Here is a 26,980-nt window from a genome sequence, read left to right as displayed (position 1 = left end):
AGATGGGGTTGTAATATGTTTGATTTAACTATTTGCTCTTCTCGTTTGTCTTTTAATGTGACTGGTGGGACAGTCTCTGCCATCCTTAAACTATAGAAAGAACTTTAAAAAAATGTATTAAGAATTATAATTGTTGGGCATGTACAGTCTAAGAAATAAGTTAGCTTTGGGGAAATTTTTTTTTGGCAACATCCAAGAAATAAATAAATAGGTACGAGGATGAATTTGTATCATTTTTTGCTACCAATAAAATATTTTAATTTTGCAGCCTTAATTCACTAGTAAAGAGCATTCCAGTATTGTTTTGTCTTAATTGAATTCTACCCAGTGCTGTCTCTTTGGTGTTTTACTATCTTGTATTTGTCTGTTTAAGTTACTTTGCTGGGATTGCAGTCTGGTTAAACCTGTATTTAAGCACTATTTATATTCTAGGCACATCCGGGTAAAATAAGTGCTCAAGATTTAAAAAAAAAAAAAAAGGTGGGGGGGTACTTAAAAAAGGATAGTTTTATTTACCCTTGAAAGCTGATGAATGCACAGCATGCATGATTGTCCAGTGTAGACCACAGCCCTTAAGTGTCCCAGGTTCTAAGTCAAATCTCTCTACCTGTCCACTTTGCAACTCCAGATAATAAAAGCTTTGTGCTCTCTTCCAATCGATGTTTAATATGTAACAATACTTATGTTTATAATATTAATTTCTCCTGGGTTAGCCTGATTGATAGCTGGATTGTGGTTTCTTAAGAGCTTGCTCCCTGAAACCCACACAAGAGCTGCATTCCATTTAACTAGTGAATGTAAAAACGAGTAACCATGGATTCAGCCACCGCTAACTGCCGAGTGCAATGACTTGTTGTAAACAATACAAATGAGCCAGGAGAGCAGAAGCAACCAGACATGAAATGATTTTAATAGAAATTACGGTAAAAGGTCATGTGATCCTGTATCAGCTTATGTTGAGTATTAAAGGGAAAGTCTTCTTATTTTTGTTATTGTTGTTTGTTTGTTGTTGTTGGTTTTGACCGTCCGGTTTTATCTGGAGTGGATAGCTCCACAAACTTGGCAGCTCCGCACAGTGAACATCCTTGGAGGAGGGTGGGCAAAAGTAATTTTGAGGAAATCGTGCTAACTTGTGGATTTCCATGGAGTGCGTAAATTACTAGAAAGAAAAGAAAATCTGTGTATCTCGGGGATGGTTCCCTTCAAGGGAAGCCAAGGTTAATTGTAAAAGCTATGTTTTAGTGTTTTCATAAGAAAGGTCATCTCTGCCCCCTTAGGTTTTCAGAGTGATTTTTTTTCCTGACCCGGACCTCCTTAAAGCACCGGATTGAATTTTCAGCCTGTGTTTTCTTGAGAATTTTATCCCCCAATGTCAACCTCTGCAATATGGTAATAGGCACATGCAGATCACATGACTGGTGCTGTCTCACCTCAAGGTTCTTGTCCAGCCAATTCTTTGCTGAGTTATATGAAGCCTATTTTCACGTAGAACTTGGGCTTTCCTTTGTAATGGGGTGGTCGGAAGAGCACTAGACTTGAAATGAGGACATCTCGGTTCTGCCGCTTTCTAGCAAGGTGACCTTGAGGTAGTCGCCTCTTTGAGACTCGGTGGCCTCATCTGCAAAAACATAGGCGTACACAGAGGAAGGGGGATGGATTTGGAGTCAGAGGACCGGTGTTCAAGTTCTGCTACTGACTTTTACTATCCGTGTGACCTTGGGCAAGTTCTGGGCTTTCATCGGCACTAGATGGCACCTCTGATCCCTTCTGGCTTTAAACAAATGCTCATGTGATCTGAATCACCTCCCTCATGAGTTTGTGGTGACGGAAGTGCTTTGAAAATGGAAATGGGCTATGGAAAAATGAGCTCAGAGTTGTTTCTTTTATGACTAATTCAGCTTCAAGTAATTGTGACTTCATTATGGTATGGGGGCCTCCTTTGGAGCCCCTTTGGTATAGATAGTCTTTGGAAGTTACCATGATCGGACATTTCAGTGCCTGGTGAGCAGGCTTGTGATGATGGTGATGATGATGAAGATGAGGATGAGCCCCTCTAGGTTTAACCAGACTGGTCCAGTACTAGAAATCTTTCCTTGCAGTACCCAAACATTGCTACATAGGAATTACTGATCTGCCTGAGTAAGGGTTGTCTACCCTATGATGACAGCATAGATCCAGATCCCCTCCCCAAACATCCCAAACTCAACAAAAGCAGTAGTAGTAATGTTTCAGAGGTAAGACTTGAATTCGGTTTTCAGATGGATTTAGATGGCAAAAACAAACAACAAAACAGAAAGACTTTTCCTTTAATGCTCCATATAAGCAGATGCAGTAGCACATGACCTTTTGCTGTAATTTCTATTAAAATCTTTTCATGTCTGGTTGCTTCTGCTCTCTTAGCTCATTTGTATTGTTTACAACAACTCATTGCACCCATGCAGTTAGTGGTGGCTAAATTCCTGGTTATTCATTCTTGCATTTATTTATAAAACTAGTGAAATAGTAGATTTCATTTCTGGATTTTTCATCATTGGGTCTTTGAATTTTATCAGGGTGGGAACTCCTGGTGTAGAAACATCCAATGCCTATTCAGATGACAACTCTTTTGAAACTTAAAAAGAGTTGCTGCTGATGGCTTGCACTTGTTATGTGGAGTGAAGAAGTGCCCAATACTAGACTTGAATCCAATCTTCCAGACTCCAAGAATCCCAAAAGTAATAGTACTGGGTATTTTCAGAAGATGATGATGAAGAAAAACATACACACACACACACACACACACACACACACACACACACACATATATATATATATATACATACAAGTGGGCATATAACAAACTTCCTAACAGCTCTTAACCAAAAGCAAATCAGTGGTTCGTGCTTGTAATAACAGCTCAGTTCTCAGCCTAATGGTTTGTTTATTTATCTGATGACTGCATCCTTAAAATGTCTGAGTATATTAAAAAGCGTGTATGTTTGATTTCCAACATTTCATTTGGCAACAGAGGAGTAAACTGAAACACAATTTATTACTTTGGTGAAAAGATCAACCTGGCATAAAGCAGGCAAGAATGGAGGTTGAGTGGGGAGGCTTTAGGCCACAGACTTTAGGCCATCTGGAGATCTGAGTCACAAACAACAGGCATCGAAAGTAGTTCACAAAAAGAAAGAACCCATCTTTGTGGATATGCAGAGGGGATAACAGACCACGTGGACCAAAGACTAAGGCTGGCCCCACATTGTTCTTTTCATCCCCTACAGTTCCCCAAATTGATAGCATCGATATTAGGTAGTATCATCTCAGACAACAAAGAATAATGATATATTTATATGTTACCTTTCTCTCTATAGCATATAAATATTTATGGGCATATAGATATATATCCATATATAGTGATGCATACTATCTAATAGATTTTCAGTCAAGCTTTTTGTTTTCTATTATTATCTTCACCCTGTTAGGACTGATCAGCAAATGACAGGCATAAAACATTGAGTTATAATTTTGAAGCTCGGCAAACATGTAATAGCACCAGCCCCCTCCATAAACACTAGGGACAGCTAGTCTGACTTCGAAGAATGAACATAAATGTGACAAGCAAGTAAATAGCAAAAGAGAGGTCTTTCTGCTTACACACATACTCTGCACTAGGAAATAAGACAAATCCAGCCAGCTCCAGCATTCAAATGAATTTATATATTCGATTGTAAGCTCCTTGGAAGCAGAGATTGTTTTATTCTTTACATTTGTAACCTCAGCCTAGCACAATTGGTGTCTGGCATTAATAGGTACTTAATAAATATATGTTGATTGATTGATATCACTTAGGGATAATTAAGTAATATACCAAATAGGTATCATTAAAATACTAATAAAACAATTCATATTTGTAAGACACTTTGAGGTTTACAGAGTGTTTGCCTCAGAATAGTCCTATGAGATAGATGGTACTGGTATGTCCTTTTTACAGTTGGGGAAACAGACTCAGAGAGATTTAAGCAACTTTGTTGGAAGGGAAGGGAATATTTATATGTGACTACCATGTGGTATACTTAAAAAAATATTTCATTTGATCCTTACAACAATCCTGCAAGGTAGGTACTATTATTATTCTCATTTTGCCATTGAGGAAACTGAGGCAGGCAAGTGAAGTGGCTTGTCCAAGGTTACACAGCTAATAAGTGTCTGAGGCTAGATTTCATCTCTGGTTTTCCTGACTCCAAACTCAGTGTTTAATCTTTTGTTCTACCCAGTTCTTTCAAAAGTTTATTTGCTATTTCTTTCTAACTTACTTTCTAACACTTCCTAGCTGTATGACCCTGGACAAGTCACTTAACCCCAGTTGCTTTTAGCCCGTACTGCTCTTCTGCCTTGGAACTGATCCTTGTATCAATTCTAAGATATACATAAAGGGTTGTTTTTTCTAAGTCGTACTTTCTAGTTATGATGGTTATCTTGTTAAATTATTATTGTTTGGTCAGTATTATTACCTAGTTATTATCTGATATAACGTTATATTAAAATGACATTTTCTAGTAATTACTGACTCTACTCTTCAAGTCCAGGTTCACTGACTCCAATACCACTTTCCCCAGCACTCTACTACCTATCCTACTCTCAAGTACTGATGCTTCTTAGCCCAGGATCCAAAAATGTCCAGGTAGTTTTCTGGTCATCAGTGAGGAGTAGGTGTAATAAAGGAAACTGAGCCTAAGAACCTAGAATCTAAATAAAGACTTTAAGAAATTATAACAAGTTGGTTTTATTTTTCTTGCCGTAGTTTTTTCAGTGAGAAGACTGGGAATTAAAAATGGTTTTTGACCCAAGATTCCTGAATTGCTGAGTAAAGTAGAATCTGGTTCTATTGATGTGCATTCCATTTTTCCCATTATACTGTAAGTCATACTGTACAACGCTGTGTCCACAGAAAGTGGGGCTAAAGTCTGTGGGGGTGAATCGCGGTTTAATGTGCAACCTTGCCTAAAAGTATTGAGTCACTTCCGTGTAGTCAACTAATTCTGTAAGATATATGAATATAACTAGCATTTATGTAGCACTTTAAAGTTTTCTAAGCACTTTAAAGATGTTATCTCCTTTGATCCTCATGAGGACTGTGGAAGAGGTAGTTGTTATTATTGTATCTCCATTTTACAGATGAGGAACCTAAGGTCAAAAGAAGTTGAGACTTGCCCGAGGTCTAAGAACATATTTGAACCCAGGTCTTTCTGACTCTAGGTTCAATGCTCTATCTACTATCCCCACTTCCCCCAAGTACCTCCAACTTAAACATTTAGGAAATATGTAAAGACATTCTAGCATTTTAAAATTAGTTATCCAAAAGTGAAAGAGGCTGTTTGAAACAGTAGTGAGTTCCTTCTCTTTGGTTTTCAAGTAAAGTCTAGATAAAGGCAGTTTTGGGGGATGCTGGAAGTGAAGATTCTTGTATAGCTCAGGGTTGGACTAAGGGGCAACAGTTTCCTTGCAGTTCAGATTCTGTGGTAACAGTCCCTCTTGGTTTAAGGGTAAACCATACAGAGATACAGAGTGAGTCTAGGGATCATAGATTTAGATCTAGAAGGGACACAAAGGATAGCTAATCCAATCCCCTCATTTTACAGATAAGGAAACTGATTCCTAGGAAGATTAAGCAGTTAGCCTAAGATCAGACAGGTAATAAGAATCAAATGCAGAATTTGAATCCAAGTTGTAAAACTCCCAAGCCATTGTACTGCCCACAAAAAGGATGTCCGTATTCGTTTATTCAACAAATATTCATTAAGTGCCTTCTTGGTGCCAGGAATTGTATTAGTTGTTAGGAATACAGAGATGAAAAGGAAACTTCCCATCCTCCAGCTTTTATTCTAGGTTGTAACATTTAGACAAGAAAATTTCAATTCTAGTTCCAGTGTTGCAGGCCAGGGTGGAAAGATGTCCTTGTTGTTGTTGGGACTTTCTAAATGAGACCCCAAAGCTTAGAAAAACAAATAGATAGAAATGCTGATTGTTCTTACACAAGAATTAAAGTTATGAGAATATCAGAAACCACAAAAATAAGATAAGAGGATTTCATATTTTATGTAAAAAAGGATGAATCCATGGGCCTTCCTAAACTCTAAAGACTGGCCAAACTTTTAAACTTCTATTTATTTTACAGATTTACAGTGCTTTTCTTGTGTGATGGGAAGAGACCCAAAAAATTACGTAGTAATGAGAAGTATGGTGTGGGACAAAAGACTTTAGATATTTCAAAGCTGTTGTTGGCATTGTGAACAGCATATAAAAGAATTGAAAGTACAGTATTCTTGGTTACAGACTTAGTTCTGACATTTTCTAATAAGAATAATAATATAATTCATTTGTATAGAGCTTCAAGTTTTACAGAATTTATTAATAACACCTTTGTGAGGTAGGCAGTATAGATGTTTTCATTTTTATTTCCATTTTACAGATGAGAAACTGAGCCTCAAATAGGTCAAATGATTTTTCTGGAGTCATACTTAGTATATTGTTTAATTTGACATTGTAGACATATCATTTCTCCTTTCTGAGACTCATTTCTCATCTGCAAAACAGAGATAATCCCTTCACTACTGAAAGATTGTTATAGAATCAAGTGAACTAATCTATGTGGATCAATTCATAAATTATGAAAGGCTACACAAAGATAAGTTATTCTATAGTTATCATTATCTGAGACTTCAAGAAAAGGAAGACAAATCACGTTTTCTTTCCCCTGTTTTTGACCATTTTGAAGCTCAACTAAAATGTCTTGGCAACTCTTGGGATAGGTAGTAGATAATAAATAGATAGTAAATGTCTCTGGAGTATGATGGAAAGAATATTGGACCTACAACAGGAAAATTTGGTTTCAAATCCTGTTTCAGAGGCTTACCATACTCATGATCCTAGGCAAATCACTTAGTCTCTCTCAGACTCAGTTTCCTCCTTTGTAAAATGAAGATAATAATAATTATAGCATATCATTCCATAGGATTGCTTTGAAGAACAAATTTTGTGTGTTATACACATATTTTATGTATAAAAGTACTTTGTGTATACTATATTATGTGTATGTATATGAACATATACATATATATTATTTTATAAACCTTCAAGTGCTAAATAATCATCAGTTATTGATTGCTCATTTGAAGAATATATGGGACGATAAGTCTTTTTATAAGGGAAAGTCCTAGTGTCTAAGCAGATACTTTTAATAGTGAAATCCGTGAAATACCACATGGGAATGTAGGGTGCCGAGGGCTTGATATTTTCCCCCCTCCCAACCCTCAAATCAATTTAACACACATTTATTAAGCACTTGGTACATAAAAGTTGCTGTGATAGGTATCGTGAGCATAAATATGCAGAACTGACTAAACTCTTCCAAGAAAGGTATCAGAGCAGTTAAAGGCGTTAGCCTAACTAATTTTGTCAGCAATTGATTTTTTGGCTGTTGAGTGTAGGAGGCGGTGCATCACACCTCAATCACACCCCGATGTTTCCTTTCTGAGAAGAACAAAGAGAAAGTACCAATAGAGATCTCTAGAAACCATCTTCTTTTTATCTAATACGTCATACAGTTAAGGCAGTGACAGCTGCAAAGTGGGTGACTTAGATCAGTACATGATGGTGCAGTGGGAAATGTATTGGATTTGAAGTCATGGAGCCTGGGTTTGAATCTTGAGAACAAGCCACACATCCCCTCTGTTCTTCTTTTCCTCTTGAACTAAATGACTTTTAAGGTATTTCCCAGCTTTAAATCTCTCATCCTATCTGAGGAAGCCACTTATAAATATATACAGGGTGTCCTAAAAAATCTTCATGGAGCTTTAAACTTTTTCATGTTAGAAAACTGCCCAAAGACTTTAAGGGTGTCATGGGTTTCAAAGCAATAAGTGTCTTGTCATTCCTTAACTTTCTCTTCTTAGACTACTGACAAAGCCAATAATGTATGAGTAACATTGGGTCAACGATTCAGGGAAATGAATGTGTTGATTCTATCTTGGTGATATCTTAGAGACCATCCCCGCAACCCCCATTTCCTTTAGTACTAAAGCTATATCCAGGTTCAGTTCCTCATCCTCAGCATTGACCTCATCACCTAGCACAGTGCCTGATGCTTTTGTTATTTACTTGTTTTCAGTTGTGCCTGAATCTTTATTTCCCCATTTGGAGTTTTCTTCACAAAGATACTGGAGTGGTTGGCGTGTCCTTCTCTAGCTCATTCTACAGATGAGAATCTGAGGGAAATAGTTAAATGACTTATGGAGGAACACACACCTTATTAGTGGCTGAAGCTGGAATTGTACTCGGGGCTGCCTTCCCATCCAGGGCTCTATCCACTGTACCACTTAGCTGCCCCACCTGGCACATAGTAGTAAGTTAATAAATGATTTCTGATTGACTGATTCTCCCCTAGATGATAAATTGTAATTGCCATTTAACTAGTCTTCCTGTGTTGAGTCTTTTATTAAACCAGTTCATCTTTCACCCACATTCTTTTAGGAAAAATAATCTTTGTAATGCTGAACTGTTATTATTTCATTCTACACTTAAAAACCTTTTCCCATTGCTTTATGAATAATTTGTAAATTTCTGGGCTCAATGTTCAATGCCTCCTGCAATTTGTGTCTAATCTTTCCAGCTTTTTTTCATATTGTTCTCCCCATCCCCTATGCTTTGTGTTTTGGCTGAAGTGGACTCTATCTACATTTTGTGCTATACTCTTATTAATTTTGTGTTTTTGCTTCCACCATCTCCTTTTTGTGGAATACATTCTGTCTTTAGATGTCACGTCTCCATAAAGTTTTTCTCAACCACTATCCCTGGTTAAAGTGTTCTCTCTTTCTTTAAAGTACTTATACTACTTTGCCTTGATTGCACTGTCCCTTGTGCCACATTATTGAGGTCCCTATGGCATATATTGAGGTTCTCCTGGCATTAGATTATAAGCTCTTTGAGGAAAGGATTGGTATCTACCCATCTCCATAGACCCAGCACTTAGAACGATGCTTTTGCATAAAAGGAATTTCACAACAGTTCTTTGATTTAAATTGAATCAAGTTCATATAATCTGCCGGATGAGGAAACTTGGTATCTTGTCCAAAATCATTTAGCTGGTTTGTCAGAGTTGGTACTAGAACCCATGTCTTTTAGTTATGGTTTTTTTTTCTGTGCCAACCTGCATGTCATAGGACAGACTAAAAAGGAGAGAACTTCTATTTGCAGCAAAGGGATTTAATATATTACAGTAAATAAATAATAAATAAATAAAATAAAATAAGGTATGATTGTTAGGCTTTTCTTTTTGGTTTCTCTTGTGTAAATAATATAAACAGGGAATTCAAAACATTGGGCAAGGATTGGGTGGAGTGTGGGGTAGGATGGAGAACAATTTAATTTAGTTGTTTGGGATTTGAGAGAAGCAAGATTTTCTACTCATTTTCTTTTTATAGAGAATATAGAATAGTACTGAATAAATTAAATGAGTAATGCAATATATATATATATATATAAAATTCAGTTTTATATTCTGACCTGCTAAAAGAAAGAGACAAAGAGGAAGAGGAAGAGATGAAGTGGAGGAAAAGAAAAGGAGGAAGAGGCTGAGAAACAAAATAGCCTGCGTATTTTATTATTAAGAAAAGAATAAAGAAACTAGAACTATACTGAAAAAAATACCATAATTAATGCAAGAGTTGATGTTCCCTCCAGTGACTCAGATCATCATGCCTAAGTAGATGGATGGTTTTAGTAGACAGTCTTCAAGAGCTGCTGGAGCTGAAAAATTCATTTTCCCATGGGTATCTGGTGATGAGCTTCTCCATGCTTAGTTAGGCTGGTCCTTGGACAACAGACGTACAGTCCATCACTAGGCCATTTGGGGGTGGGGTGGGTGGGAGGGTGTTGGGTTGGAGAAGGGAACCTGTGATTTCCCTTAGTTAGGCAACTCCTTTCTAGGAAGCTCCCTATACCAATGTATTTTAGGACCTACTTTACAATTATATAATTAGAGGCTTGCCTGGGAAAAAACTGAAAGGTTAAGTAAGTTACCCAGTTATCACACCACTAGTATATATTAGAGGCAGGATCCATTTCTTCCTAAAATTAGAGGTTAGCTGTCTATCGACTGTGATGCCCTCTTAAAATCAATACCCTAGGCAAAAGTGAATTTGATCCATATGCTCAACCTCACTCACTGCCTGTTAAGAGTAAGAGTGGGTAGAAGAATTAGTTATTTGCATTTGTATTTTTTATTTCATTATTCATTGGTTCATTTATTTAGCATTTGTATTAAAGAAGCTTTGCAGTTTCCAGATTATAAGAATTCCCTTTCACAAACAGTAGGTCTACCTCCTTGTCAATCTGTATTTTGCATATTACTTGTTATTTTACATATTACTTCCTTAGAGTCATGAAGATGTGAGTTCAAATTCACTGTCAGGCATGTACTTGCCCTTGAGTAAATCACATAACCCTCTCCATCTCAGTTTCTCATCTACAAAATGAGGCAAGTAGCAGTACCTACTTCAGAGTTGTTGTGAGGATTAAATGAGTTAATAAATACAAAATGCTTTGCAAACTTTAAATCACTTTTTAAATGTTGTTGTTTAATTGTTTTAGTTATGTCTGACTCTGTGACTCCCTTTGGGGTTTTCATGACAAAAATCCTGGGAAGGATTTGCAACTTCCTTCTCCTGCTCATTTTACAGTTGAAGAAACTGAGGTAAACAGAATTAAATGACTTGCCCAGAGTCACACAGCTAGTAAGTGTCCCAGGCCAGTTTTGAACTCAAGTCTTTCTTACTCCTGGACTAGCACTCTATACATTGTACCACCTATGGTAGTCATTATAGACAAGCCCTATAGATTGTTCCCCCTATATGCATTTTGTTCTCTAGTAAATAGATATTTCTTCATCTACTTGATCTTTCCTGTGTGGATATTCAGGCTAAACTCTTGACTGGTTACAGGTTCTTTCAGAATGCCCTCAAATGTTCTGGGTCTTGATTCAACCAACACAATCAATCAATTTATCCAAGAGCATTTGTTAGTTGCTCACTTATTCTGTGTGTATGTGGCAAGCACTGAATGAAGCTAGGAAGATGAAAGGAAAAAAGCAAAAACAATCCCTACCCTCAAGAAGCTTACATGCTAATGGGAGAGACAATTCATGCATCAGTAGGCATATACCAGATACAGAATGTAAACTTAAGAGCTGCAGTTCTTAAAGTGTGATTCATGGGCCTCCAGAGGTCTCTGATGCTCTTTTAGGGAGTCTACAAAGTCAAAATTATTTCATAATAATATTAAGATGCTATTTTCTTATTAAAATATACCTCTCTTTCCCAACTACGTAACTGTGTGAGGCCAATTTTCTTCATATACTTCAACCAAAATAACCTATCACAACAGATTGAATGAGGAAGCAGACATGAGAATCCAGCTGTCTTCTATTAAGCCAGACATTAAGAATATTTGTAAAAATATATTTTTAAATGCTGCTCTTCTTTATGATTCATTTTGGGAAATATGGTTATTTTCATAAAATATTTTATTTATATTAACATGTTTATTATTTATTACATGATGACATCAGCTAGAATGCCAAGTCCTCAAGAAAACTCTTGCCAAAAATCTTCCCACCATCTTTTGGTCCCCAAAATGTCCTCACTATGAATTCTAGCCAGTTCTCTCCTTCAGTAGCCTCTCTGTCTCTTAAGGTATTAATGCCTATGGCATGTTACTTAACCTTCCAATTTCCTCAGGCAAACCTCTAATATTATAAATTGCAAAACAGGTCCTAAATTGCATTGGTAGAGGGAGCTTCCTCACAAGGAGTTGCCCAACCAGTTGAAATCATAGGTTTATTATTGCTATTTTAAATGAATTTAATAAGTATAATATTTTTATATTTTGCAAGTGGTAAATATGGATACATATGCATAGCTCATAGAAACTAAAGCTCTTTAGTGTCCTCAGTAATTTTTAAGAGTATGGGGAATATTAGATCAAAGAGTCTGAGAACCACTGGCTAAAAGGGAAGGCTCTAGTTGGGGATGGAATGGAAAGAATGTGAAAAGCCTCCTGGAGAAGACATCATCTGATCTGAGTCTTGACAGAACCCAGGCATTCTGGGAGGTAGGGATGGAGTGGGTGACCCTTTTGGGCATGCAGTACAATACCACATGTAAGGAGGAGAATCAGAGGACCTACTATCCACCAAGAATCACCTTTCAATTGGACTGTGCTCTGTATCTCCTTCATTACATTGGCAGAGCCTTTTGGTGAACATCCATCTCACTGTTATGCCTTTCCTTGATGTTTATGATCCGAGGGGTCATTGCATAAGGTTATTTTTGTTGTGATAACTTTCAGCTAATCTTGAATGAGTTTGATGTATGAATAGGCGACACTGTTGGAAAAGAACCTTTAAAGGCAATGTTTTGTTCTACCAAATCAGATGCTGCCTTTACTTCTGTAAATTGGCTCTGTAAACTATTATTTAATTTCATACAATTCTGTAGGATAGTAGAATAGAGGTTTTATTATCCCCATTTTACATATAGAGAAAGTGAGATGGAAAGACTAAGTGAGTTGCTTAGAGCCACATAGTTAGGCAGTGATAAAGCTGGAATTTGAATCAAAATTGCTCAACTCCTAACCTTGTTTTTCTCCAATATACCATGGTTTGGCTCTATAGCTATAGATACTACAGATGTAGTCCCTGAAGAGTTAGAAGGAGGGAACCCACCAGAGTTCAAAGCGAGGACATTTTGGGGACAGGAAGATAAAAGGAAGACTCTTGGCAAGAGTTTCCTTGGGGGCCTGGCATTCTGACTTATGTCATCTGCCCTTTTGGGAAAAGGTGAAGGTGACATGGTTTATTATTCCTTTCTATTCCTGAGGCCCAAGACCTGGTTTCTTGACTTCGTGCTAGGCACCCGAGAACATCCTGTACCTCCTTGTGCTCTAGTCTCCTGGGGTCCACCAGACGCGTAGTATTTTCCCCAGATTGTTGCCTGCTGCTCTCACACTGTGTCCGACTGGCACTTTATTTGCAGAACAGATGGAGCACTGATTCAAGAAGTACTCTCTGCTCTTCTTAGTTGTTTTGAAGAATTGGGCTTTGCTAGGGAAGGTTGATGCCAAATAAGTGGACAGACTGTCACTGGTCTCAGGTTCCTCTCAGAGACAAAAGAGGCATTCTGTAGCAGAAAGCAAGAAGCTTAGAAATCCCTTTAGCCAAAAGGTTGAAGATGGGGGTCACTGATTGAGGAAATTCTCCTTAGGTCATGCATTTCCACTATTTTCAAACCTCTCCTCTCCCCATTACTTACCTTAAAGTGCAAAAAGTGAGAATGTTTCATTACCTCTGAGCAGTGGTTGGGTTTCAGAAAAGGAAGAATGGGAAGATCCAACAGTAAATAAACATTTATTAAGGGCCTACTATTTGCCAAGCACTGTGGATACAAAAAGGAAAAAGACAGACAGTCTCTGCCCTTGAGGAGCTTACAATCTAAGAGAAGAGGGAGGAGAATATACAAAGGAAAGCTGAAGAGCTGAGGGGAAAATTACCTGAGTACAAAGGCATGATGTTCCTGGAGTTGAAACTAAGCATAGCAGTTGCTGGAAAACGAAGAATTAAATGTAAAGTTTGGAACCTTCTATAATGAAAGGATTTGGGAGGAGTTTATTATATAGACAAGTGCAAAGAAAACTATGGTGCCATTCCACTTTTTCTTAGGAGAGCTAACTTTGAGCTGTTCTCCTAGATAGGATTTTAACTGCTGACAAAAAGTTATTTCATTATTTCCAGCACTCTAAAGATGCACAATTTTCTTGGTATGAATGAAATCCACTGATATAGATCATAAAAGTCTTTATAAATTGCTAGGTCCCAAAAAATTTTGTCCCAAATCTCTACCTGGTGGCCAATTTTTCTGGTAACGAGCCCTTCCAGGCTTAACTAGTCCACTATTTAGATGATGGATGCCATTGTACTCAGAGCCTTTCAAACCTGGAAAGACATACTAGCACTTACATTCTTCCTGTGTAGTTTTCAAGAACCCAGGGACCACTTGCACATGAAGGTATGGAGGCATCAGCATGGGTTTTGTTATCACTGAAATAATATAGCAGATCCACCCTTTCCTTTTTCTCATAGGTAGCATTGCCTCTAGGTTAATCCAACCCTAATTATGGGTAATTTTACAAAAAAAGTATTGCAAAGGCTGAAGCTGACATGACAGAAAGGGGGGAAAAGTTAGATTATTTAGAAAGGAATGCCTTAATGGAAACTGTTTAAACTCACAGTTGCTCAAGTGTTGTGACTCAAATTGTTGGTTCTCAACTCAGTGTTGTTCTCAGCTCAGAAATGGAGAGAACAGGATAGAGAATGGAAAAGTGCTCTGTTCAAAGTCATGTTGGTGATAGGCCATGGAACAGGATGCAGGTCTCCTGAGATCTTGATTTGTACTTAAGCCTAATTTCTTGCCTCATATGGCTGAGGATGAGATATAGCACAGAGACTGGGGTCAAGCCAAGTCAACAAGAATTTATTACACACCTACTGTGTGCCGTAAGTATAGTGGTTCAAAGAAAGACAAAAGACAGCCCCTTCCCTCAAGGAACTCATAGTCCAAAGAGGGAGACATCATATTAACAACTCTGTAAGAACCAGATATTATATAGGAAAAACTGGAGATAATATTATAGGGAAACATTAAATTAAGGAAGATAAGGAAAGACTTTTTAAAATTATTTCTTTCTGCCTATTATCAATTCTAAGACAGAAGAGTAGCAAGAGCTAGGCAATCAGGGCTTAAGTGACTTGGCCAAGGTCATATAGCTAGGAAGTGTTTCTGAAGACACATTTGAACCCAGGTCCTCCTGACTTGAGCCCTGCCCTCTTATCTACTGTGCTTCCTAACTGCCCCAAGGAAATACTTATTATACAAGGTGAGATTTGAAGGAAGCCAGGAGGCAGAGATGAGATCCTTGAACCCTTGGAAAATTAAATTGAGGGAGGAAGATGTAAACAAGAGAAAGAATGACCTTGTACTTGAGAAAATGCATATCTCTGTGTGTGTGTGTGTGTGTGTGTGTGTGTGTGTGTGTGTGTGTGTGTGTGTAAAAAGTCCTATTCTGCCTGCCAAATAATTGAATAGTAATCATCATCAGGTGTCATCTTTGAACATGAAGGACAACCAAAGACAAACATGTGAGTGAGAGGTGCTACATTCCCTTATCAAAGCAACTTAATACCACATGGGAAAAGATATGTACTCTTTGCATATGCTGCTAAATAAATGGGTAAATGCCCCCCTGGGGAATGTGCAAACTTTACAAGTCCCTTTGATTTCAGTTGGTGTGACAGAGTGTAAGGTCTCCCGGACTCGTGTTGGGAAACATTTGCTATAACCTATCTTGTTAACTCAGGCAAACAAGATCTACTTTTCCATGTTACTCATGTGTATTAGAGTGGATTTCTTGGCTTAACATGTTCTATTCTAAGACCATGACATACACGGATATATTTTCCACAAAGAATTACCCTCTTCAGACCCTGCGTTTGATCCCTCTGAGATGACTTGGTGTTAGTCAACACTCGACAGGGGATTTCATGGTGCCAAGTCCATTCAAGCTATTCCTGTTGCCTCAAATTGATTGGCAGAATGTGCCAGTTACAGTAATGTAGACGTCCGACACCACCCCAAGACTCTGGTCAGTTATCTATAGGCTGGCCAGAAATATAGATCTAGAAACAAAACAGACTTTCAAGTTTTCTCGATTTAGTGCTATTTGTATGCTAGAGGTTTGCGATATAATTCTCTTCATTGGGTTATTTAATAATCAACCTAATTGTGGTTAAGTTTCAGTTTAATACCCCTAGAAATTAGAGGAAAATATCGCCTGCCTTCACTATAGCGTGTGACACGGGGAGTTCAGAGACACGGGGACACAGTAAAGGTGAAAGATAAAAGATCGATTCCTACGGATCCTATAGTTCCCAGCTTTTAAGGCAGTATTTCAGAAACTTTGTAATTATTGTGGGTAATCTTGCAGAAAATTAAATGTTGAGTTTGCATGTGTGAGGAAGTTTGGACTTTTTTGCTCACCATAGCTTGTTAGTGTTCCAGCAGCTCTCTGTGTTGTGGGGCTTCTTGGCTACCTCTCAGGTTCTGGGCTTCCCTTTGCTGCCTGGAAAATGCCCTTAAGGAGACAATTGACCCCCTTACCTGATGCCCACTGCCTCATTTCCATGCCAGAGCATGCTTTGGAGGAGAAGGGAAACCTATAGTTTGCCTGTCTCTTTTGAAAGTGTCGTTCGACCCTCCTGAAGTTATCCAGGTAAGAAGGAAAGTAGGTCCAGGGACTTGCTTCAGGGTTGTTTATTTTTTTTAATGGGTGGTTCTGTAATTATGTATGTGTGCTATGGTATTAGTCCTTGTGTGACCCTGGACAACCATTTGTTGTCTTCTTGCCTCAGTTTCCTCATCTGCAAAATGAGGATAATTAATAATAATTAGCACCTCCTTCACAGTGTTGTTATGAGGATCAAATGAGATAATATTTTTAAAGTGCTTTGCAAATCTCAAAACTCTATATAAATGCTAGTTACCATTATTATTATTTCTCGACTTCTCAGGGCTTCTAACAACTCTCTTAGTCTCTTAAGTTGCATATAGGCCCCTGCTTGCATTTGAAAGATGGAATTTCCTTCTTAGGAATCTCTGACATTAAAGAAATGACAGGTCTAGACTCATAATAGTGAAGATAATAATGATGATGATGATGATGATGATGATGATGATGATGATGATGATGATAATAGACATAAAGACTTTACATAGTTATCCTGTTTGACCTTCACAACAACCTGCCTGAGGTAGACACTGTTATCACTTCCATTTTTGAAATGAGGCTACTGACACTGAGGGAGGTTAAATGATGGTCATGCAAAAGAGCAGCTCTTTCTGGCATAAAACCTAACCACTAGTCTCCTAGGTAAGACTAAGTGGTATAATGGACAGAGTACTGGACCTGGCGTCAGAAAGACCAGAGTTCAAATCTTACTTTAGACATTTATTAACTCTGTGGCTCTGAGCAAGTCACTTAATTGCTTTCTGCCTCAGTTTCCCCAACTGTAAATTATGGATAATAAAAGCAATGTCCTCTTGGGTTGCCGTAGGGGAAAAATAAGATAATATTTCAAAGGCTTTGCTATTAAACCTGCACAAATGCTAGCTATTATTATTATTATCTACTATTCCATGCTGACAGGCTGATCTTATGGAATTCCAAATAAAGATGACAAAAACTAAGGTAGTCTGTTACTAAGAAATGCTATTTGTCTGGGAACAGCCCTAAGGGGATGGAGGAGGAAGAGGGATAGAGAACGAGTAATGGAATTGTGTACTGTTTGGTCCAGCTCCAACTTAAGACCTAATGGGACTACAGCAGTTAGTCAACAAGGTTTTGTTCAATCCTAACTATGTACTGGTCACCATACAATGGTCAAGGTCACAATCTGCAAAGAGGTCCTGCGACCAGAAATGTGCTGACTGAGAGGTAGGGAAACTAAGGAAAAGGAAGTCAACTGCCAATATGAATATGAGCAAACATTTTATTTTTCTATTTCTATTTACTCTGTTTATATTTCTAGATGCTGCAGGGTTTGTGGGGTATTTATGAGTTAAATTGAACATAGACAAACCTTATAGGCTTTGGAGACAGTGACTGAGTTTTAATATTGCCTCTGATACTTATAACCTCTATGTCCTTGGACATGTTGCCCAGCCTCTATGGGCTTCAGTCTCCTCATCTGTACAATTATGGGTTCGAATTAGATAGCTTCTGGGTCCCTTCCTGCTCTAGGAAGATGATTCTGTGAAGAAGAACCTTATTTGTATCAGAAAACAAAGGAGTAAGTGGACCACAGTGGTAAACCTGTGGACAAGAGCCACACGGGATGGGCAGACATGGATGGATTGCAATCTCTATTTAGGGACAGATCCATTATAGATCAGGCACTCATGCTATGAGAAAAATATCTACAATTATTTCATTCTTTCATGGAAAACTAGGATGATTGTTTTAGAGAAGATTCGCTTTTCCTTAAGAAGAGAAAAAGGTTTGGTTCCCTTTGATGCTTGCCAAGGTTCATCCTTGTGACCTACCTCCATCTATGTCTTCTCAAAATACCTAGTCTTACGTAGACTATCCTAAGGATTGTCTGCAAATTACAGGGGATAAGCTTCCAGTTCACATCACATTTGTAGATGAAAAGCAGTCTGTTTACATCTGTGTTTCTCCACCTTCCCAGCTTGGTTTGTGGTCCCCTGGGTGTCATTCCCATATGATGCAGTAGGGAGGTGGAGACATGGCTTTCTTGTAGAGTTCATCATTGGGGTGGTTTTGCCCCATTAAGACCTTATCTTTCAAGGAAAAAAAAAAAACAGGTGAAATTTCTCTGAGCAAGCCTCAGGGGAGAGTCTGCAAGCACACATTTTCAAATGGAGTTTCCCTTGCAAATGCCAAATTGAAAGGTCTTATTCCCAGAGGGGATTTCTATGGGAATCAGAATTTAGCTAGATTTGTTGCCCTCCTGTATTCTGAGCATTTCTAGACAGGAGATTTTAAGTTTGTCCCAGCTAGGTGTTTTTACCTTTGCCAAACTGGTATATTGTATTAAACCCTGGTTGCCTTCAAAAACTGGAAAGGAAAACATCACAAATCACTAGAAATATATCAGCATTCTGAGCAGTAGAATTTATGGGGCCTAATGGATAGTCCAGGCTATTTATCTTCCTAGGAGTAGTTGAAACTCCTTTGTTTTTTGTCTTGTAAAAGGAATTCCTCACCCAGGAACAGTAGGGTCCCCTAGATCCATGTATAAGTTGTATATATAACTGTATATACAGTTAAGTCAGTCTGTTAACAAGTATTTAAGTGCTTACTATGTGTTAGAAACTCTACAAAGGACAGATAACACCCTATATGCCAGATCTGTATTGCTTTGTAGCTGTTAGTAAAGCTTTGCTGTTGACAGACTACAAAATGGTGCTGGGACCCAAAACATGCTTATTAAATGGTGGAAAAATGGGTAGAAGAAGGGATAAAAGGAGTGGTGCTCAATTTTTTTTTCTTTTAGCACCTTTAATTTCTGTCCTTTGTTGTTAAGTAGGTTTTAAGTATTCTGAATAACTTTTCTAGACTTCTTTCTTCCTTATCATGCTTTAACTTTTTATTCTCTTCCTTTTCCCAAAGCTCAAGAGGATATTCCCATTCCTTTATTCTCTAACTAATTGGATAGAATGTTATTTTTTCATATTAACCTTCTTCACTACAGCAGAGATAGAGTAGGAATTTTGAACTCACTCTGTCTTTTTGTAGGGGATAAAAATGTCAAGTTCTAAAGGTCTTTGGTATGCTGAGAGGTAGTTGTTGGTTAGTCATAGCCAACTCTTTCTTGGCAAAGATATTGGAGTGGTTTACCATTTCTTTCTCCCACTCATTTTACTGAACTGGGAACTATTTAGGAACTGGGGCAAATAAGGTTGTGATTTAACCAAGGTCACACAGCTAATAAGAACTCATGAAGATAAGTCTTCTTGCCCCCAGATTAGAATTAGCATAGAGTAATTGGACTTAAACCTCTACAAGATGTGTTCAAATCCTACCTCTCAACTTTATTTTTGTGTGACCATGGGAAAGTCATTTAATTTCACTGGACCTCAGTTTTCTCATTTTTAAAACAGATAACAGTACCTATAATGCCAGCCTCACCTCTTGTGAGACTTGTGTGTGAAATAACAGATATGCAAATCACTTTTTAAAAAAACTGAATCACTAAACCTGTTCCTTTTTCTCATTTTTGGCTCTCAAGGTAAATAGAGAGATGGTTCAAAGATAAATTGCAATATTATAAGAGATCACTTGGCTGTCCTTGAAAAGTTTAATTTACCAGGCCCAGGGTAGGGCGAAAAACTGGTTAGTGTGATTGCTGAGCCACTATAAGTGATCTATGAAAGATCATGGCAACTGGGAGAAATGCCACAAGAATGGAGAATGACAAATGTTACCAATCTAAAGAAAGTCAAAGAGAATGAAGTCCAAAAAAACATAAGCTAGTTTACCCAAACTTGGCAAGAATCTAGAATATAATTTATTAATTTTGTAGTGTTAATCATTTCTCAGTTTCCCATTTTTGAAAACTTGAGGCTACCTTTATCTCTTTCTTTCCTTTATCCCTTACATTCTCTTTTATTAATTTCTGTCAGTTTTATTTCTGCAAAATTTCTTCCCTCTCTCTGTCTCTATTCATTTGATTCTACTCTCATGGGGGGTTCTTATAGGTCTCTGTGCTTCTGCTCTATCCCTTCTAATTCATCATTCATACTAGTAGAGTAATAATCCTTATGTGTAGATAACTGTTATATCATTCCTCTAAAACAGTGATTCTCAAAGTGGGTGCCACCGCCCCCTGGTGGGTGCTGCAGCAATCTAGGGGAGTGGTGATGGCCACAGGTACATTTAGGAGCAGTGAATAACTGTAAGGTAGCGGTGATAGTATGTGACAGGGGGCACTAAGTAATATTTTTTCTGGAAAGGGGGCGGTAGGCCAAAAAAGTTTGGGAACCACTGCTCTAAAATGTCTCCTATGGTCCAATTTCACATATGCAATGATCCAACCATATGAGATTATTCTTTGCCCTTCCATAACATGCCAGTATTCTCTACCCTCCGTGCCTTTGTTCATGCTGTTTCTTAAGCCTGGAATGGCTTCCTTCCTTTCCCTTCCCAGTTTTATAATGTCTAACTCAAATGCTTCCATCTTCATGAAACCTTCCCTATTCCATCATCTTATCTCCACCATCAGTAGTAACTTTCTTCATAGCTAGCTTTCAGAACTTTGTTTTTTATAGCCCCAATGCAATTGTGTCTTATTTCATAATACTGTATATTCCATACCATTGTTCATGGTATATAGTTTTATATTTTCTTACTTCCTACTACATGAGTAGGCTCCATGATGGCAGGATCTTACCTAAACTTCTTATCTCCTTCAATGCCTCATTGTATCCTGAGCATAATGGTAGGTATTACTAAATTAATGCCTATCAATGAATAATGAACTTAGCCCTAATTGGGGAGAAGTTCTGGTGCTAGGTATTAATAGCCAGAACCTGGTGGGATCCCCTTAGGATCATAGGATAATTTGGAGATGGAAGGGACTTTTGGGGTCACGTAGTCTAACCCATTCATTTTATGGTTGAGGACTCCAAATTCAGGCTAAATGATCTGGACCTACCTCTGACTCAGAGTTTGGCCATTTTTCTGGCTTTTTGTCCAGGCTCTTGACTTGGAAGAAGAACAGGGAAAAGTCAGTGTTGTGGCTAAATCCTGAGCCATAAAGCCACTAATTCTCTCCAATTATTTTACTCAGTATACTTGGGGATTCTCTAAAGCTGTCTGTTCTAAGAAGTAGTAGATTAAAACAATAAAAAGATCTGAGACTTAGAGTTAAAAGGGACCTGAAAGACCATCTTGTTCTACCATCTCACTTTGAAGATGAAGAAACTGGGACCTAAAGGAACTAAGAGATTGTCCCAAGGTAGCTTTGTTGGCAGCTCTTAGATTTGAACCCAGATCCTCCCATTGCAAAGCCAGTGTTCTCTTTGTCTAAAAAATTTGCTATCTTTTATGCTTTAGTACAAGGATTCTTAACCAGGTATCTTTGAACTTAAAATAAATACCTATCTATAGGTAAAGGTAAACATGCATATATGTATATATAAATGTGTATGTATATATTATATATATATTAGTTTATTTTTAAACTTTTCCATGGTTATACAATTCTCGTTCTCCTTCCTTCTTCTCTCTTCCCTCCCAGAGTTGACAAGCAATTCTCCTCTGTTACACATATATGTGTATGTGTGTATACATATATATGTGTATATATATCAATATAATCAGTTTCCCTTATAAGCCTATAGTTTATACATTTATTTTATACATTAAAAAACATTCTTAGAAGAGGTCCATAGGCTTCACTAGACTGCCAGAGAGGTCCAAGGTACAAAAAGTTGAAGAATCCCCGTTCTAAGGGGTGAATTGGCTTGTGGAATTATTTTTTTTCACCTTTCTATGGCTTATTAATTATGTAGGTTATTTAACCTTTTTTATTTCAGTTTTTTTAGTTATAAAATGAGCATAAAGATACTTGTACAGTAAAGTATAATAACTCTCTCTATATGTGTATATATATATATTAAAAAGAGTAGCATATATATGCTACTCTTTTTAATCCAGAAGGAAGAGTGGTAGTGGCCCCAGTTCCTTCAAACTCTGTCTAGTTCTTGGGCTGATGAAAAACTCAGCCTGTTCTGTAGAGGTTGTCTCTCTCTTTAATATAGTAATGTAGCTAAGTGTTGAGTATTTCATTCCTTTAGTCGAATACTCTTCTCCCTCTGGCCAAGGTTGGCTTTGAGCCCCAGGAGTAAGTTTATTAAATTACTTCTGGCTGTCCTTGTTTCTAAGTAGCCCTTTTTATATCAAGGCTGCTGGGGTTGGTTAACATAAATGATGTGATAATGAGGATGGAGTAAAGGTCATGAGATTGTTAACATGTGTGAGAGGATTGTGGGCTTACCCTATCAGGTGAAAGAAAGGTTAGTATACCAATAGCATCCCCACTTCAAAGTGTGGAGCTAGTTTGCTGCACTAACTCAATTATCTGTGCCATAGATAGGTCTTACAAACATATCTGTAACCCAGATACTGTTACTTCACAGTGGGAGATAGTAGAAGGTGCCAATTTCCTGTAGCTTTCTTTAGAGTCAGTTGGATTACTTTTTCCAAGGACTTAGTCATCTCTTGTCAGTACATTTTTATAGATGTGCCTGTACATGTTTATCAATCTAGTGTCCCTCACTAAAGGGCTTCTCAGATGCCTCGTCGTGGCAAGGGCTCTCAGAGGCTCTGCTAGGAGAGAGGAGGCATTGGCAGGTCCCACTGGCAAGGCTTCAGGTAACAGACTGATATTAGTTGCCAGAGAACCAGCCTAATTAATTTGCAAACTCTTTCTCCCAGTAGCGATTTAAAAAAAAAAAGCCACAGTATATACAAAAGGTCTGTATTTTTTTTGTTATTTATTTATTTGGGGGTGGAAGAAGTACCCTCATTGATGAAATGATGGCTTTTTTGAAGTATTTAAAATTATAGGGTGGATTTTCCCTTTTCCTTTCAATCAAGACTGCAGGTTGCAATGGTTTCTCTTAATCCCATCAACCATAAGGTAATGATATACCAAACCTAAAGTACCAAATCCGAAAATTCATGCTCATTATTATGGAAGATCATATATTAAAGAATGTGGTTAAATGGGTGAGTATTATAGTCTTCTATCATTTATTTAGAAATTATTTGATAGCACTAGGGGAATTACTAATACCTTTGGTTCTTTCTCCAAGCTGTTTCATTTTCCATTCATTTGTATAAGAAGGGAGAAAAGGAAATTTTAAAGCAACAACAAAATCTCAAGTTAGTTAATTTTACCTTTTATAGGTTTAGAATTGGGGAGAACCTTAGAAGCCATTTAATCCAACAGTTTCATTTTACACATGAGGTGTTGAGGCCTATTGGGTTTTTTTTAAAACCCTTAACTTCTGTGTATTGGCTCATAGGTGGAAGAGTGGTAAGGGTGGGCAATGGGGGTCAAGTGACTTACCCAGAGTCACACAGCTGGAAAGTATCTGAGGCCAAATTTGAACCTAGGACCTCCTGTCTCTAGGCCTGACTCTCAATCCACTGAGCTACCCAGCTGCCCCCACCTATTGGGTTTTAATGATGTTGAAGATTACACAAGTAGTAAATAAGTGACGGGGCCAGGTGTAGAACCCAGATCCCCTGGCTCCAAACTCAACACTCTCCCCATTGTATCATAATAGTTCTACTTTTGGAAAATGTAGTCTATTGCTATATTACCAAATCTTTTATGATTCTGGAAGGCATAAAAAGATTTCATAATATGGAAGATAGATATGGGCAAAAATTAGGTATTTGGGCTATGAATGGATTGCATTTATCTCCTAAGTCCTGTTCCTTTTACCATGGACCATAAAGAGCTGGTTAAAAGAGAATTACAAAGAAAAATCATTTAACCCTTGGCATTCCTCCTACCTGCATGGACCTGCATTTCCTATTTTTGGAATGCTCCTATATTTGAGGACTGGATATATGATCCGCCCCTCAGTGACTATTTTTGAATGCCTGATATTATTGACTTTTTCTGTGAATGGTGGGATCTGAAATGTAAAGAGGTAGGATTACTCAAACCCCTCACTGCACTGAAACTGAATACAGCTCCCTGTTCTTTGACACTAAAATGTAGCCTGCTGTTGTCAAGCTGAGGGCTTTAATAAGCAGAAACCAGGGGAGAAATTCTCAGCTTTTCATCCTCCCTAGTCCTGAAAACCTGCTGCACAGTACACCACCGTTTGAAAACAAAGCCATTTTAATAATAATGACTCCAAGAGGCAGAGACAAAGACACAGAGACACAGAGACAAAGACAAGAGACAGAGAGTCAGAGAGGAAAGGAAGAAAGGGAGAAAGAGGAAGGAAGGAAGAGAGAGGGGAGAGAGGGAGAGGGAGGAATGAGAAAGGGAGAAGAGAGGGAGAGAGAGAGAGAGAGAGAGAGAGAGAGAGAGAGAGAGAGAGAGAGAGAGAGAGAGAGAGAGAGAGAGAGAGAGAGAGAAGAGGACAGGAACTTCATGCAAAACTAGCCACCACTGCATCCTGCATGACATTCCAAATATTAATACAAATAGAATTAATTCACATGCCAGGGCTTGGGAGGGAATCCATTTTAGGAGAGCACTTAACTTCTGCTGGAGATTTCCCTATGACTGCCCATGGTGAAAAATGTTTGCTAATGAAGGCAGTGCTAGAGCCGCCCTCAATCTATAAATTCACTCAAACTAATTTATTAACTAACATTTGGTTTTAACTAGAGGCGGATCTGGGTTAAAAAGTAGATGTATGTTCCATGCCCTCTGGTTAGTAGTGAAACTGTTACAAACCCCACAGCTTGTGTGTGTGTGTGTGTGTGTGTGTGTGTGTGTGTGTGTGTGTGTGTGTGTGTGTTTGATATTACTTGGGTGGGGAGAGGTGCAAATATGATATTCTATATGCCATTAATCAGTTATTTAATTCCGTGTTTTCTGAGTTCATTGTGGATTTAATGTCTTGGATTCCCTAAAAGCTTTCATTTGAAGATATGACAAAGAGTGGGCTAATTACTTGTATTTTGCATTGAGTTTGTGGCCATTCCTCTACCAGACAAAAGTAGGACTTATTTGTGCCTCTCCACTTTCCCCTCTCCCCACCCTACCTTTTCTATTTCTGCACACTGAATTTAATAAAGAAACTATCATAGAGTAATAATTCCTACAAGCTCTGGACATTTCTTTGGGGGAAGAAGACTGACCTTTCCCTGTTTTTAATAAACAGAAGTTTTGTGGATTTTGGTTTGTCTTTTCTCCAGTCCAGTTGAACTGTCATTTTTATTCCATGTTTAAGGTAGAGTGAGCCCATTTTTTTTGTTGTTGTTGAAGTGGGGACATTATAATAGTCCTGGAAAAGATGGAAAAATAAATGGATCCCATGTGGTTTGTATCCCTTGTACCATTTAGCAACAGTGCAATACATAATGTGTTTGAATTACCTTTCTTTACCTTATTTACATTAAGATTTATCTTGCCTTTATTTTTTCAAAAGAAATTAAGGTGGGGTTTGCTAGCATATAAGATAAAAATCTGGACTTTCCTCTTTTGGTTAGCAGATCTTTCTGTTCTGACTATGACATTATCCTTTTTTTTTTTCCAAAAAAAAAGAAAAGAAAAGAAAATTCAAAGAGAGAAGGCCAAGGACTGAGCCGCCAGGGACTCCCTCTTTGGGGTATATAACAAGAAAAGTGAACCAATCAAAGAAACATAGAATGGGTAGAGAGGTAGAAAGAAAACTAAGATTATTCGGTACAATGAATACCAAAGGGACAGTAAGATTGCTAGATATAGAGATAAATCAGAGTTGTCTAAGTCAGAGATGTCAAAGAAAATGAAGACTGAGAAATGGCCATTTGATAGTTAAATAATTTTTAATATTAGTTTCAATAGACTGGCAGAGAGATTGTTTGGGGGCATTGTTTTTTAATTTAAAAATATATTTACAAAATCTGGCAGGATTTGTTAGTTTGTTTCTGTATAAATTAAAATTCTCAAACCCACCCCAATCACTTTGTAAGTTGGTAGAAGTAATGGAGGAGGCATAAGAAATGTGAGTTCCAATGTGAGTAATGGAAGGTCAGTGGTGAGAGAGCTTAAAAGGTGAATGAGTTCTGAGAAAATAAAGGTATCAGATAGAAGCTCCTCATTTCAGAATTTATAATACAGATTACTGATGTCAGTAATATGTTTACGTGAACTAAGGACTACAATAATTTATTATAGCAATTTCTAAACAATTCCCACCCAAATCAATGTATTTTAAATACTACACAAAACACTTTTGTCCCAAGTCCTTATTCCAGCCTCGTCTCTTGATGACCTTGAGCTCTTCAGTCAGTCTCTCAGTCGAAGACCTGGAAAGGAAATGGTTCTTGTATCTCATGGTGCCAGAATCACACTAGAATTAAAAACTCTGACCCAATCTCCTTAAACCACTAAAATTTGTTCTTCTACTTCAAGATTGAAAACAGAGAAGGCACTTCTTAATTAGTTTATCCTCCACACCTGTAAGTACATGGAGAGGGGAGAAGTAACTTAGTTTGGTTTGATAGAGTGGCAACCAGTTCTTTAAAATGTGTCTAGTAAATGTCAGGGAAGAGAAAGTTATTAAGTTAATAAAACCCCAGACCAATTTTTAAATAGGATCATTGTTGCCCCATCATTTTTAAAGAAATCATT

At 37.8% G+C, this 26,980-nt stretch overlaps 1 protein-coding gene across 5 annotated transcripts in view; it reads left to right on the top strand.

The window, feature by feature from the left end:
- ESRRG (estrogen related receptor gamma) overlaps positions 1–26,980 on the top strand; it is a 584,537-nt gene that overhangs the window by 415 nt on the left and 557,142 nt on the right. The window lies entirely within an intron of this gene.

The sequence above is a fragment of the Gracilinanus agilis genome, chromosome 4, assembly GCF_016433145.1.
Source record: "Gracilinanus agilis isolate LMUSP501 chromosome 4, AgileGrace, whole genome shotgun sequence".
Taxonomy (NCBI): Eukaryota; Metazoa; Chordata; class Mammalia; order Didelphimorphia; family Didelphidae; genus Gracilinanus; species Gracilinanus agilis.
This window is presented reverse-complemented; position numbering and strand designations above follow the sequence as displayed.